The 14,887-nt window shown below is 47.7% G+C and overlaps 10 non-coding genes across 10 annotated transcripts; all 10 read left to right on the forward strand.

Moving 5' to 3' along the window:
• The first annotated feature begins 969 nt into the window (after positions 1 to 969).
• LOC142710595 (U2 spliceosomal RNA) lies at positions 970 to 1,160 on the forward strand. Its single transcript, XR_012869609.1, has one exon. It is a non-coding gene; the product is annotated as a U2 spliceosomal RNA (small nuclear RNA).
• A 1,292-nt stretch (positions 1,161 to 2,452) lies between these two features.
• LOC142710596 (U2 spliceosomal RNA) lies at positions 2,453 to 2,643 on the forward strand. Its single transcript, XR_012869610.1, has one exon. It is a non-coding gene; the product is annotated as a U2 spliceosomal RNA (small nuclear RNA).
• Positions 2,644 to 3,939: 1,296 nt separating this feature from the next.
• On the forward strand, positions 3,940 to 4,130 carry LOC142710597 (U2 spliceosomal RNA). Its single transcript, XR_012869611.1, has one exon. It is a non-coding gene; the product is annotated as a U2 spliceosomal RNA (small nuclear RNA).
• Positions 4,131 to 5,430: 1,300 nt separating this feature from the next.
• LOC142710598 (U2 spliceosomal RNA) lies at positions 5,431 to 5,621 on the forward strand. The gene has a single exon (XR_012869612.1). It is a non-coding gene; the product is annotated as a U2 spliceosomal RNA (small nuclear RNA).
• Positions 5,622 to 6,929: 1,308 nt separating this feature from the next.
• Positions 6,930 to 7,120, forward strand: LOC142710599 (U2 spliceosomal RNA). Its single transcript, XR_012869613.1, has one exon. It is a non-coding gene; the product is annotated as a U2 spliceosomal RNA (small nuclear RNA).
• Positions 7,121 to 8,420: 1,300 nt separating this feature from the next.
• On the forward strand, positions 8,421 to 8,611 carry LOC142710600 (U2 spliceosomal RNA). Its single transcript, XR_012869614.1, has one exon. It is a non-coding gene; the product is annotated as a U2 spliceosomal RNA (small nuclear RNA).
• Positions 8,612 to 9,899: 1,288 nt separating this feature from the next.
• LOC142710601 (U2 spliceosomal RNA) lies at positions 9,900 to 10,090 on the forward strand. The gene has a single exon (XR_012869615.1). It is a non-coding gene; the product is annotated as a U2 spliceosomal RNA (small nuclear RNA).
• Positions 10,091 to 11,382: 1,292 nt separating this feature from the next.
• LOC142710603 (U2 spliceosomal RNA) lies at positions 11,383 to 11,573 on the forward strand. Its single transcript, XR_012869617.1, has one exon. It is a non-coding gene; the product is annotated as a U2 spliceosomal RNA (small nuclear RNA).
• Positions 11,574 to 12,869: 1,296 nt separating this feature from the next.
• On the forward strand, positions 12,870 to 13,060 carry LOC142710534 (U2 spliceosomal RNA). Its single transcript, XR_012869561.1, has one exon. It is a non-coding gene; the product is annotated as a U2 spliceosomal RNA (small nuclear RNA).
• Positions 13,061 to 14,356: 1,296 nt separating this feature from the next.
• Positions 14,357 to 14,547, forward strand: LOC142710605 (U2 spliceosomal RNA). The gene has a single exon (XR_012869618.1). It is a non-coding gene; the product is annotated as a U2 spliceosomal RNA (small nuclear RNA).
• Positions 14,548 to 14,887: the final 340 nt, after the last annotated feature.

Genomic DNA, 14,887 nt, shown 5'->3' on the forward strand with positions numbered 1-14,887 from the left:
GATTGATTGATTGATTGATTGATTGATTGATGCAGCACAACAGTCAAATAGTGGAGTGGAGTAGGGGAACAGCAAACAGCCAATAAAGCAGCCCGCCCGCTCGCCTGCCCGCCACAATGGACCTACCTGTGTACACTAGATGGATGTGATGGAATGTACTGTCGTCCCTACATTTCAAGAAGAAGTAAGAATTGCAGTTGCAACAAAGCCTTGCTTGCCTACAAAGAGAGCAGCAATTTGGATTTGTTACTATGTTACCTAGAAGAATAACAAACTGTGCAAGGATGGAGGTTGTAGGAGCAAGGAGAAGTTGTCTGTAAAGTTGGTGGATGCCTATTTTCCATTTTGCAGTCCCTTGTCTCCCTCTTGTGGCCTCCTGGAGGCAACTAGCTGTGCAAAAAAAAGACAGCCTGGCGGCCGGCTGTTGCAGTGTTGCCCTCTCAGGCAACACTGAGTGACTGACTGAGCCTCACCGTCTTATATAAAGTTCAGACGGAACTTTGCACGTGTCATAGTGGAGCCCTCAGGATTCCAGAGCCAGCTTTCTGACATCATAATGGGGCCTCAGAGATAAAAGCCTGGGCCCAGGCAGTGTTGGTCAGTGCTGCTCAGCAGGCAGCACTGGACTGGACTGGATTACAGCTGATACAAGGTGTGAAGGAACAAGGGGTGGCTGTGGGCATGCACTTGCTGCCGCTGCCAGTGTTTATCTGCATGGCAGCAGGGCATTTGGGCGTTGCCAGGAAGGCGTTTTTATGTAGATTCCTCCTCTTTCAGCACTGCATTGTGGTGCAAGCAAAAGAAGCAAATCCTGTCTGGCTTCCTCTCCGGCCTTTATTCACCTCCCGTGTAGCTGTGAGTGTGTGAGCCTGCAGGGCCCCATGGAATTGCCTAGAAGTAGGCTGAATCGCTGCAAGGGCTGAACAGCAGTATCGGGCAGGCTCGGGCAACGCGCGGCCCGTTCGGGTTATCGCTTCTCGGCCTTTTGGCTAAGATCAAGTGTAGTATCTGTTCTTATCAGTTTAATATCTGATACGTCCCCTATCTGGGGACCATATATTAAATGGATTTTTAGAACAGGGAGATGGAAATAGAGCTTGCTCTGTCCACTCCACGCATTGACCTGGTATTGCAGTATTTCCAGGACCGGTGCACCCTTTCCTTATGTGTTGACTAAAAGCAGATTCCAAAAGTGTTTTTTGTCTTTGCTATTGTTTCTGTCTTTCTGAAGGGATCTCCCCTTTTAATCCCATTATTTCAACACCTGTTGGACAATGCATGAGTGATAATGAGCTCATTGATTAAATGCAATTAATGAATAGATTGCCACCTCTTGTTGTGTGTCGTCTGTGTTTCTGTGTTTCCGGCATTTCACATTGGAACACCTCATTCACCTTCCTTGTCTTCTCTCCGCCCTCCCTTTTAGGTAAGTTAAAGAGCTGCACCTGAGCCAGCCACTGATTGATTGATTGATTGATTGATTGATTGATTGATTGATTGATTGATTGATTGATGCAGCACAACAGTCAAATAGTGGAGTGGAGTAGGGGAACAGCAAACAGCCAATAAAGCAGCCCGCCCGCTCGCCTGCCCGCCACAATGGACCTACCTGTGTACACTAGATGGATGTGATGGAATGTACTGTCGTCCCTACATTTCAAGAAGAAGTAAGAATTGCAGTTGCAACAAAGCCTTGCTTGCCTACAAAGAGAGCAGCAATTTGGATTTGTTACTATGTTACCTAGAAGAATAACAAACTGTGCAAGGATGGAGGTTGTAGGAGCAAGGAGAAGTTGTCTGTAAAGTTGGTGGATGCCTATTTTCCATTTTGCAGTCCCTTGTCTCCCTCTTGTGGCCTCCTGGAGGCAACTAGCTGTGCAAAAAAAAGACAGCCTGGCGGCCGGCTGTTGCAGTGTTGCCCTCTCAGGCAACACTGAGTGACTGACTGAGCCTCACCGTCTTATATAAAGTTCAGACGGAACTTTGCACGTGTCATAGTGGAGCCCTCAGGATTCCAGAGCCAGCTTTCTGACATCATAATGGGGCCTCAGAGATAAAAGCCTGGGCCCAGGCAGTGTTGGTCAGTGCTGCTCAGCAGGCAGCACTGGACTGGACTGGATTACAGCTGATACAAGGTGTGAAGGAACAAGGGGTGGCTGTGGGCATGCACTTGCTGCCGCTGCCAGTGTTTATCTGCATGGCAGCAGGGCATTTGGGCGTTGCCAGGAAGGCGTTTTTATGTAGATTCCTCCTCTTTCAGCACTGCATTGTGGTGCAAGCAAAAGAAGCAAATCCTGTCTGGCTTCCTCTCCGGCCTTTATTCACCTCCCGTGTAGCTGTGAGTGTGTGAGCCTGCAGGGCCCCATGGAATTGCCTAGAAGTAGGCTGAATCGCTGCAAGGGCTGAACAGCAGTATCGGGCAGGCTCGGGCAACGCGCGGCCCGTTCGGGTTATCGCTTCTCGGCCTTTTGGCTAAGATCAAGTGTAGTATCTGTTCTTATCAGTTTAATATCTGATACGTCCCCTATCTGGGGACCATATATTAAATGGATTTTTAGAACAGGGAGATGGAAATAGAGCTTGCTCTGTCCACTCCACGCATTGACCTGGTATTGCAGTATTTCCAGGACCGGTGCACCCTTTCCTTATGTGTTGACTAAAAGCAGATTCCAAAAGTGTTTTTTGTCTTTGCTATTGTTTCTGTCTTTCTGAAGGGATCTCCCCTTTTAATCCCATTATTTCAACACCTGTTGGACAATGCATGAGTGATAATGAGCTCATTGATTAAATGCAATTAATGAATAGATTGCCACCTCTTGTTGTGTGTCGTCTGTGTTTCTGTGTTTCCGGCATTTCACATTGGAACACCTCATTCACCTTCCTTGTCTTCTCTCCGCCCTCCCTTTTAGGTAAGTTAAAGAGCTGCACCTGAGCCAGCCACTGATTGATTGATTGATTGATTGATTGATTGATTGATTGATTGATTGATTGATTGATTGATGCAGCACAACAGTCAAATAGTGGAGTGGAGTAGGGGAACAGCAAACAGCCAATAAAGCAGCCCGCCCGCTCGCCTGCCCGCCACAATGGACCTACCTGTGTACACTAGATGGATGTGATGGAATGTACTGTCGTCCCTACATTTCAAGAAGAAGTAAGAATTGCAGTTGCAACAAAGCCTTGCTTGCCTACAAAGAGAGCAGCAATTTGGATTTGTTACTATGTTACCTAGAAGAATAACAAACTGTGCAAGGATGGAGGTTGTAGGAGCAAGGAGAAGTTGTCTGTAAAGTTGGTGGATGCCTATTTTCCATTTTGCAGTCCCTTGTCTCCCTCTTGTGGCCTCCTGGAGGCAACTAGCTGTGCAAAAAAAAGACAGCCTGGCGGCCGGCTGTTGCAGTGTTGCCCTCTCAGGCAACACTGAGTGACTGACTGAGCCTCACCGTCTTATATAAAGTTCAGACGGAACTTTGCACGTGTCATAGTGGAGCCCTCAGGATTCCAGAGCCAGCTTTCTGACATCATAATGGGGCCTCAGAGATAAAAGCCTGGGCCCAGGCAGTGTTGGTCAGTGCTGCTCAGCAGGCAGCACTGGACTGGACTGGATTACAGCTGATACAAGGTGTGAAGGAACAAGGGGTGGCTGTGGGCATGCACTTGCTGCCGCTGCCAGTGTTTATCTGCATGGCAGCAGGGCATTTGGGCGTTGCCAGGAAGGCGTTTTTATGTAGATTCCTCCTCTTTCAGCACTGCATTGTGGTGCAAGCAAAAGAAGCAAATCCTGTCTGGCTTCCTCTCCGGCCTTTATTCACCTCCCGTGTAGCTGTGAGTGTGTGAGCCTGCAGGGCCCCATGGAATTGCCTAGAAGTAGGCTGAATCGCTGCAAGGGCTGAACAGCAGTATCGGGCAGGCTCGGGCAACGCGCGGCCCGTTCGGGTTATCGCTTCTCGGCCTTTTGGCTAAGATCAAGTGTAGTATCTGTTCTTATCAGTTTAATATCTGATACGTCCCCTATCTGGGGACCATATATTAAATGGATTTTTAGAACAGGGAGATGGAAATAGAGCTTGCTCTGTCCACTCCACGCATTGACCTGGTATTGCAGTATTTCCAGGACCGGTGCACCCTTTCCTTATGTGTTGACTAAAAGCAGATTCCAAAAGTGTTTTTTGTCTTTGCTATTGTTTCTGTCTTTCTGAAGGGATCTCCCCTTTTAATCCCATTATTTCAACACCTGTTGGACAATGCATGAGTGATAATGAGCTCATTGATTAAATGCAATTAATGAATAGATTGCCACCTCTTGTTGTGTGTCGTCTGTGTTTCTGTGTTTCCGGCATTTCACATTGGAACACCTCATTCACCTTCCTTGTCTTCTCTCCGCCCTCCCTTTTAGGTAAGTTAAAGAGCTGCACCTGAGCCAGCCACTGATTGATTGATTGATTGATTGATTGATTGATTGATTGATTGATTGATTGATTGATTGATTGATGCAGCACAACAGTCAAATAGTGGAGTGGAGTAGGGGAACAGCAAACAGCCAATAAAGCAGCCCGCCCGCTCGCCTGCCCGCCACAATGGACCTACCTGTGTACACTAGATGGATGTGATGGAATGTACTGTCGTCCCTACATTTCAAGAAGAAGTAAGAATTGCAGTTGCAACAAAGCCTTGCTTGCCTACAAAGAGAGCAGCAATTTGGATTTGTTACTATGTTACCTAGAAGAATAACAAACTGTGCAAGGATGGAGGTTGTAGGAGCAAGGAGAAGTTGTCTGTAAAGTTGGTGGATGCCTATTTTCCATTTTGCAGTCCCTTGTCTCCCTCTTGTGGCCTCCTGGAGGCAACTAGCTGTGCAAAAAAAAGACAGCCTGGCGGCCGGCTGTTGCAGTGTTGCCCTCTCAGGCAACACTGAGTGACTGACTGAGCCTCACCGTCTTATATAAAGTTCAGACGGAACTTTGCACGTGTCATAGTGGAGCCCTCAGGATTCCAGAGCCAGCTTTCTGACATCATAATGGGGCCTCAGAGATAAAAGCCTGGGCCCAGGCAGTGTTGGTCAGTGCTGCTCAGCAGGCAGCACTGGACTGGACTGGATTACAGCTGATACAAGGTGTGAAGGAACAAGGGGTGGCTGTGGGCATGCACTTGCTGCCGCTGCCAGTGTTTATCTGCATGGCAGCAGGGCATTTGGGCGTTGCCAGGAAGGCGTTTTTATGTAGATTCCTCCTCTTTCAGCACTGCATTGTGGTGCAAGCAAAAGAAGCAAATCCTGTCTGGCTTCCTCTCCGGCCTTTATTCACCTCCCGTGTAGCTGTGAGTGTGTGAGCCTGCAGGGCCCCATGGAATTGCCTAGAAGTAGGCTGAATCGCTGCAAGGGCTGAACAGCAGTATCGGGCAGGCTCGGGCAACGCGCGGCCCGTTCGGGTTATCGCTTCTCGGCCTTTTGGCTAAGATCAAGTGTAGTATCTGTTCTTATCAGTTTAATATCTGATACGTCCCCTATCTGGGGACCATATATTAAATGGATTTTTAGAACAGGGAGATGGAAATAGAGCTTGCTCTGTCCACTCCACGCATTGACCTGGTATTGCAGTATTTCCAGGACCGGTGCACCCTTTCCTTATGTGTTGACTAAAAGCAGATTCCAAAAGTGTTTTTTGTCTTTGCTATTGTTTCTGTCTTTCTGAAGGGATCTCCCCTTTTAATCCCATTATTTCAACACCTGTTGGACAATGCATGAGTGATAATGAGCTCATTGATTAAATGCAATTAATGAATAGATTGCCACCTCTTGTTGTGTGTCGTCTGTGTTTCTGTGTTTCCGGCATTTCACATTGGAACACCTCATTCACCTTCCTTGTCTTCTCTCCGCCCTCCCTTTTACGTAAGTTAAAGAGCTGCACCTGAGCCAGCCACTGATTGATTGATTGATTGATTGATTGATTGATTGATTGATTGATTGATTGATTGATTGATTGATTGATTGATGCAGCACAACAGTCAAATAGTGGAGTGGAGTAGGGGAACAGCAAACAGCCAATAAAGCAGCCCGCCCGCTCGCCTGCCCGCCACAATGGACCTACCTGTGTACACTAGATGGATGTGATGGAATGTACTGTCGTCCCTACATTTCAAGAAGAAGTAAGAATTGCAGTTGCAACAAAGCCTTGCTTGCCTACAAAGAGAGCAGCAATTTGGATTTGTTACTATGTTACCTAGAAGAATAACAAACTGTGCAAGGATGGAGGTTGTAGGAGCAAGGAGAAGTTGTCTGTAAAGTTGGTGGATGCCTATTTTCCATTTTGCAGTCCCTTGTCTCCCTCTTGTGGCCTCCTGGAGGCAACTAGCTGTGCAAAAAAAAGACAGCCTGGCGGCCGGCTGTTGCAGTGTTGCCCTCTCAGGCAACACTGAGTGACTGACTGAGCCTCACCGTCTTATATAAAGTTCAGACGGAACTTTGCACGTGTCATAGTGGAGCCCTCAGGATTCCAGAGCCAGCTTTCTGACATCATAATGGGGCCTCAGAGATAAAAGCCTGGGCCCAGGCAGTGTTGGTCAGTGCTGCTCAGCAGGCAGCACTGGACTGGACTGGATTACAGCTGATACAAGGTGTGAAGGAACAAGGGGTGGCTGTGGGCATGCACTTGCTGCCGCTGCCAGTGTTTATCTGCATGGCAGCAGGGCATTTGGGCGTTGCCAGGAAGGCGTTTTTATGTAGATTCCTCCTCTTTCAGCACTGCATTGTGGTGCAAGCAAAAGAAGCAAATCCTGTCTGGCTTCCTCTCCGGCCTTTATTCACCTCCCGTGTAGCTGTGAGTGTGTGAGCCTGCAGGGCCCCATGGAATTGCCTAGAAGTAGGCTGAATCGCTGCAAGGGCTGAACAGCAGTATCGGGCAGGCTCGGGCAACGCGCGGCCCGTTCGGGTTATCGCTTCTCGGCCTTTTGGCTAAGATCAAGTGTAGTATCTGTTCTTATCAGTTTAATATCTGATACGTCCCCTATCTGGGGACCATATATTAAATGGATTTTTAGAACAGGGAGATGGAAATAGAGCTTGCTCTGTCCACTCCACGCATTGACCTGGTATTGCAGTATTTCCAGGACCGGTGCACCCTTTCCTTATGTGTTGACTAAAAGCAGATTCCAAAAGTGTTTTTTGTCTTTGCTATTGTTTCTGTCTTTCTGAAGGGATCTCCCCTTTTAATCCCATTATTTCAACACCTGTTGGACAATGCATGAGTGATAATGAGCTCATTGATTAAATGCAATTAATGAATAGATTGCCACCTCTTGTTGTGTGTCGTCTGTGTTTCTGTGTTTCCGGCATTTCACATTGGAACACCTCATTCACCTTCCTTGTCTTCTCTCCGCCCTCCCTTTTAGGTAAGTTAAAGAGCTGCACCTGAGCCAGCCACTGATTGATTGATTGATTGATTGATTGATTGATTGATTGATTGATTGATTGATTGATTGATTGATGCAGCACAACAGTCAAATAGTGGAGTGGAGTAGGGGAACAGCAAACAGCCAATAAAGCAGCCCGCCCGCTCGCCTGCCCGCCACAATGGACCTACCTGTGTACACTAGATGGATGTGATGGAATGTACTGTCGTCCCTACATTTCAAGAAGAAGTAAGAATTGCAGTTGCAACAAAGCCTTGCTTGCCTACAAAGAGAGCAGCAATTTGGATTTGTTACTATGTTACCTAGAAGAATAACAAACTGTGCAAGGATGGAGGTTGTAGGAGCAAGGAGAAGTTGTCTGTAAAGTTGGTGGATGCCTATTTTCCATTTTGCAGTCCCTTGTCTCCCTCTTGTGGCCTCCTGGAGGCAACTAGCTGTGCAAAAAAAAGACAGCCTGGCGGCCGGCTGTTGCAGTGTTGCCCTCTCAGGCAACACTGAGTGACTGACTGAGCCTCACCGTCTTATATAAAGTTCAGACGGAACTTTGCACGTGTCATAGTGGAGCCCTCAGGATTCCAGAGCCAGCTTTCTGACATCATAATGGGGCCTCAGAGATAAAAGCCTGGGCCCAGGCAGTGTTGGTCAGTGCTGCTCAGCAGGCAGCACTGGACTGGACTGGATTACAGCTGATACAAGGTGTGAAGGAACAAGGGGTGGCTGTGGGCATGCACTTGCTGCCGCTGCCAGTGTTTATCTGCATGGCAGCAGGGCATTTGGGCGTTGCCAGGAAGGCGTTTTTATGTAGATTCCTCCTCTTTCAGCACTGCATTGTGGTGCAAGCAAAAGAAGCAAATCCTGTCTGGCTTCCTCTCCGGCCTTTATTCACCTCCCGTGTAGCTGTGAGTGTGTGAGCCTGCAGGGCCCCATGGAATTGCCTAGAAGTAGGCTGAATCGCTGCAAGGGCTGAACAGCAGTATCGGGCAGGCTCGGGCAACGCGCGGCCCGTTCGGGTTATCGCTTCTCGGCCTTTTGGCTAAGATCAAGTGTAGTATCTGTTCTTATCAGTTTAATATCTGATACGTCCCCTATCTGGGGACCATATATTAAATGGATTTTTAGAACAGGGAGATGGAAATAGAGCTTGCTCTGTCCACTCCACGCATTGACCTGGTATTGCAGTATTTCCAGGACCGGTGCACCCTTTCCTTATGTGTTGACTAAAAGCAGATTCCAAAAGTGTTTTTTGTCTTTGCTATTGTTTCTGTCTTTCTGAAGGGATCTCCCCTTTTAATCCCATTATTTCAACACCTGTTGGACAATGCATGAGTGATAATGAGCTCATTGATTAAATGCAATTAATGAATAGATTGCCACCTCTTGTTGTGTGTCGTCTGTGTTTCTGTGTTTCCGGCATTTCACATTGGAACACCTCATTCACCTTCCTTGTCTTCTCTCCGCCCTCCCTTTTAGGTAAGTTAAAGAGCTGCACCTGAGCCAGCCACTGATTGATTGATTGATTGATTGATTGATTGATTGATTGATTGATTGATTGATGCAGCACAACAGTCAAATAGTGGAGTGGAGTAGGGGAACAGCAAACAGCCAATAAAGCAGCCCGCCCGCTCGCCTGCCCGCCACAATGGACCTACCTGTGTACACTAGATGGATGTGATGGAATGTACTGTCGTCCCTACATTTCAAGAAGAAGTAAGAATTGCAGTTGCAACAAAGCCTTGCTTGCCTACAAAGAGAGCAGCAATTTGGATTTGTTACTATGTTACCTAGAAGAATAACAAACTGTGCAAGGATGGAGGTTGTAGGAGCAAGGAGAAGTTGTCTGTAAAGTTGGTGGATGCCTATTTTCCATTTTGCAGTCCCTTGTCTCCCTCTTGTGGCCTCCTGGAGGCAACTAGCTGTGCAAAAAAAAGACAGCCTGGCGGCCGGCTGTTGCAGTGTTGCCCTCTCAGGCAACACTGAGTGACTGACTGAGCCTCACCGTCTTATATAAAGTTCAGACGGAACTTTGCACGTGTCATAGTGGAGCCCTCAGGATTCCAGAGCCAGCTTTCTGACATCATAATGGGGCCTCAGAGATAAAAGCCTGGGCCCAGGCAGTGTTGGTCAGTGCTGCTCAGCAGGCAGCACTGGACTGGACTGGATTACAGCTGATACAAGGTGTGAAGGAACAAGGGGTGGCTGTGGGCATGCACTTGCTGCCGCTGCCAGTGTTTATCTGCATGGCAGCAGGGCATTTGGGCGTTGCCAGGAAGGCGTTTTTATGTAGATTCCTCCTCTTTCAGCACTGCATTGTGGTGCAAGCAAAAGAAGCAAATCCTGTCTGGCTTCCTCTCCGGCCTTTATTCACCTCCCGTGTAGCTGTGAGTGTGTGAGCCTGCAGGGCCCCATGGAATTGCCTAGAAGTAGGCTGAATCGCTGCAAGGGCTGAACAGCAGTATCGGGCAGGCTCGGGCAACGCGCGGCCCGTTCGGGTTATCGCTTCTCGGCCTTTTGGCTAAGATCAAGTGTAGTATCTGTTCTTATCAGTTTAATATCTGATACGTCCCCTATCTGGGGACCATATATTAAATGGATTTTTAGAACAGGGAGATGGAAATAGAGCTTGCTCTGTCCACTCCACGCATTGACCTGGTATTGCAGTATTTCCAGGACCGGTGCACCCTTTCCTTATGTGTTGACTAAAAGCAGATTCCAAAAGTGTTTTTTGTCTTTGCTATTGTTTCTGTCTTTCTGAAGGGATCTCCCCTTTTAATCCCATTATTTCAACACCTGTTGGACAATGCATGAGTGATAATGAGCTCATTGATTAAATGCAATTAATGAATAGATTGCCACCTCTTGTTGTGTGTCGTCTGTGTTTCTGTGTTTCCGGCATTTCACATTGGAACACCTCATTCACCTTCCTTGTCTTCTCTCCGCCCTCCCTTTTAGGTAAGTTAAAGAGCTGCACCTGAGCCAGCCACTGATTGATTGATTGATTGATTGATTGATTGATTGATTGATTGATTGATTGATTGATGCAGCACAACAGTCAAATAGTGGAGTGGAGTAGGGGAACAGCAAACAGCCAATAAAGCAGCCCGCCCGCTCGCCTGCCCGCCACAATGGACCTACCTGTGTACACTAGATGGATGTGATGGAATGTACTGTCGTCCCTACATTTCAAGAAGAAGTAAGAATTGCAGTTGCAACAAAGCCTTGCTTGCCTACAAAGAGAGCAGCAATTTGGATTTGTTACTATGTTACCTAGAAGAATAACAAACTGTGCAAGGATGGAGGTTGTAGGAGCAAGGAGAAGTTGTCTGTAAAGTTGGTGGATGCCTATTTTCCATTTTGCAGTCCCTTGTCTCCCTCTTGTGGCCTCCTGGAGGCAACTAGCTGTGCAAAAAAAAGACAGCCTGGCGGCCGGCTGTTGCAGTGTTGCCCTCTCAGGCAACACTGAGTGACTGACTGAGCCTCACCGTCTTATATAAAGTTCAGACGGAACTTTGCACGTGTCATAGTGGAGCCCTCAGGATTCCAGAGCCAGCTTTCTGACATCATAATGGGGCCTCAGAGATAAAAGCCTGGGCCCAGGCAGTGTTGGTCAGTGCTGCTCAGCAGGCAGCACTGGACTGGACTGGATTACAGCTGATACAAGGTGTGAAGGAACAAGGGGTGGCTGTGGGCATGCACTTGCTGCCGCTGCCAGTGTTTATCTGCATGGCAGCAGGGCATTTGGGCGTTGCCAGGAAGGCGTTTTTATGTAGATTCCTCCTCTTTCAGCACTGCATTGTGGTGCAAGCAAAAGAAGCAAATCCTGTCTGGCTTCCTCTCCGGCCTTTATTCACCTCCCGTGTAGCTGTGAGTGTGTGAGCCTGCAGGGCCCCATGGAATTGCCTAGAAGTAGGCTGAATCGCTGCAAGGGCTGAACAGCAGTATCGGGCAGGCTCGGGCAACGCGCGGCCCGTTCGGGTTATCGCTTCTCGGCCTTTTGGCTAAGATCAAGTGTAGTATCTGTTCTTATCAGTTTAATATCTGATACGTCCCCTATCTGGGGACCATATATTAAATGGATTTTTAGAACAGGGAGATGGAAATAGAGCTTGCTCTGTCCACTCCACGCATTGACCTGGTATTGCAGTATTTCCAGGACCGGTGCACCCTTTCCTTATGTGTTGACTAAAAGCAGATTCCAAAAGTGTTTTTTGTCTTTGCTATTGTTTCTGTCTTTCTGAAGGGATCTCCCCTTTTAATCCCATTATTTCAACACCTGTTGGACAATGCATGAGTGATAATGAGCTCACTGATTAAATGCAATTAATGAATAGATTGCCACCTCTTGTTGTGTGTCGTCTGTGTTTCTGTGTTTCCGGCATTTCACATTGGAACACCTCATTCACCTTCCTTGTCTTCTCTCCGCCCTCCCTTTTAGGTAAGTTAAAGAGCTGCACCTGAGCCAGCCACTGATTGATTGATTGATTGATTGATTGATTGATTGATTGATTGATTGATTGATTGATTGATGCAGCACAACAGTCAAATAGTGGAGTGGAGTAGGGGAACAGCAAACAGCCAATAAAGCAGCCCGCCCCCTCGCCTGCCCGCCACAATGGACCTACCTGTGTACACTAGATGGATGTGATGGAATGTACTGTCGTCCCTACATTTCAAGAAGAAGTAAGAATTGCAGTTGCAACAAAGCCTTGCTTGCCTACAAAGAGAGCAGCAATTTGGATTTGTTACTATGTTACCTAGAAGAATAACAAACTGTGCAAGGATGGAGGTTGTAGGAGCAAGGAGAAGTTGTCTGTAAAGTTGGTGGATGCCTATTTTCCATTTTGCAGTCCCTTGTCTCCCTCTTGTGGCCTCCTGGAGGCAACTAGCTGTGCAAAAAAAAGACAGCCTGGCGGCCGGCTGTTGCAGTGTTGCCCTCTCAGGCAACACTGAGTGACTGACTGAGCCTCACCGTCTTATATAAAGTTCAGACGGAACTTTGCACGTGTCATAGTGGAGCCCTCAGGATTCCAGAGCCAGCTTTCTGACATCATAATGGGGCCTCAGAGATAAAAGCCTGGGCCCAGGCAGTGTTGGTCAGTGCTGCTCAGCAGGCAGCACTGGACTGGACTGGATTACAGCTGATACAAGGTGTGAAGGAACAAGGGGTGGCTGTGGGCATGCACTTGCTGCCGCTGCCAGTGTTTATCTGCATGGCAGCAGGGCATTTGGGCGTTGCCAGGAAGGCGTTTTTATGTAGATTCCTCCTCTTTCAGCACTGCATTGTGGTGCAAGCAAAAGAAGCAAATCCTGTCTGGCTTCCTCTCCGGCCTTTATTCACCTCCCGTGTAGCTGTGAGTGTGTGAGCCTGCAGGGCCCCATGGAATTGCCTAGAAGTAGGCTGAATCGCTGCAAGGGCTGAACAGCAGTATCGGGCAGGCTCGGGCAACGCGCGGCCCGTTCGGGTTATCGCTTCTCGGCCTTTTGGCTAAGATCAAGTGTAGTATCTGTTCTTATCAGTTTAATATCTGATACGTCCCCTATCTGGGGACCATATATTAATTGGATTTTTAGAACAGGGAGATGGAAATAGAGCTTGCTCTGTCCACTCCACGCATTGACCTGGTATTGCAGTATTTCCAGGACCGGTGCACCCTTTCCTTATGTGTTGACTAAAAGCAGATTCCAAAAGTGTTTTTTGTCTTTGCTATTGTTTCTGTCTTTCTGAAGGGATCTCCCCTTTTAATCCCATTATTTCAACACCTGTTGGACAATGCATGAGTGATAATGAGCTCATTGATTAAATGCAATTAATGAATAGATTGCCACCTCTTGTTGTGTGGCGTCTGTGTTTCTGTGTTTCCGGCATTTCACATTGGAACACCTCATTCACCTTCCTTGTCTTCTCTCCGCCCTCCCTTTTAGGAAAGTTAAAGAGCTGCACCTGAGCCAGCCACTGATTGATTGATTGATTGATTGATTGATTGATTGATTGATTGATTGATTGATTGATTGATGCAGCACAACAGTCAAATAGTGGAGTGGAGTAGGGGAACAGCAAACAGCCAATAAAGCAGCCCGCCCGCTCGCCTGCCCGCCACAATGGACCTACCTGTGTACACTAGATGGATGTGATGGAATGTACTGTCGTCCCTACATTTCAAGAAGAAGTAAGAATTGCAGTTGCAACAAAGCCTTGCTTGCCTACAAAGAGAGCAGCAATTTGGATTTGTTACTATGTTACCTAGAAGAATAACAAACTGTGCAAGGATGGAGGTTGTAGGAGCAAGGAGAAGTTGTCTGTAAAGTTGGTGGATGCCTATTTTCCATTTTGCAGTCCCTTGTCTCCCTCTTGTGGCCTCCTGGAGGCAACTAGCTGTGCAAAAAAAAGACAGCCTGGCGGCCGGCTGTTGCAGTGTTGCCCTCTCAGGCAACACTGAGTGACTGACTGAGCCTCACCGTCTTATATAAAGTTCAGACGGAACTTTGCACGTGTCATAGTGGAGCCCTCAGGATTCCAGAGCCAGCTTTCTGACATCATAATGGGGCCTCAGAGATAAAAGCCTGGGCCCAGGCAGTGTTGGTCAGTGCTGCTCAGCAGGCAGCACTGGACTGGACTGGATTACAGCTGATACAAGGTGTGAAGGAACAAGGGGTGGCTGTGGGCATGCACTTGCTGCCGCTGCCAGTGTTTATCTGCATGGCAGCAGGGCATTTGGGCGTTGCCAGGAAGGCGTTTTTATGTAGATTCCTCCTCTTTCAGCACTGCATTGTGGTGCAAGCAAAAGAAGCAAATCCTGTCTGGCTTCCTCTCCGGCCTTTATTCACCTCCCGTGTAGCTGTGAGTGTGTGAGCCTGCAGGGCCCCATGGAATTGCCTAGAAGTAGGCTGAATCGCTGCAAGGGCTGAACAGCAGTATCGGGCAGGCTCGGGCAACGCGCGGCCCGTTCGGGTTATCGCTTCTCGGCCTTTTGGCTAAGATCAAGTGTAGTATCTGTTCTTATCAGTTTAATATCTGATACGTCCCCTATCTGGGGACCATATATTAAATGGATTTTTAGAACAGGGAGATGGAAATAGAGCTTGCTCTGTCCACTCCACGCATTGACCTGGTATTGCAGTATTTCCAGGACCGGTGCACCCTTTCCTTATGTGTTGACTAAAAGCAGATTCCAAAAGTGTTTTTTGTCTTTGCTATTGTTTCTGTCTTTCTGAAGGGATCTCCCCTTTTAATCCCATTATTTCAACACCTGTTGGACAATGCATGAGTGATAATGAGCTCATTGATTAAATGCAATTAATGAATAGATTGCCACCTCTTGTTGTGTGTCGTCTGTGTTTCTGTGTTTCCGGCATTTCACATTGGAACACCTCATTCACCTTCCTTGTCTTCTCTCCGCCCTCCCTTTTAGGTAAGTTAAAGAGCTGCACCTGAGCCAGCCACTGATTGATTGATTGATTGATTGATTGATTGATTGATTGATTG

Source organism: Rhinoderma darwinii, unplaced genomic scaffold, assembly GCF_050947455.1.
Source record: "Rhinoderma darwinii isolate aRhiDar2 unplaced genomic scaffold, aRhiDar2.hap1 Scaffold_426, whole genome shotgun sequence".
Lineage (NCBI taxonomy): Eukaryota > Metazoa > Chordata > Amphibia > Anura > Rhinodermatidae > Rhinoderma > Rhinoderma darwinii.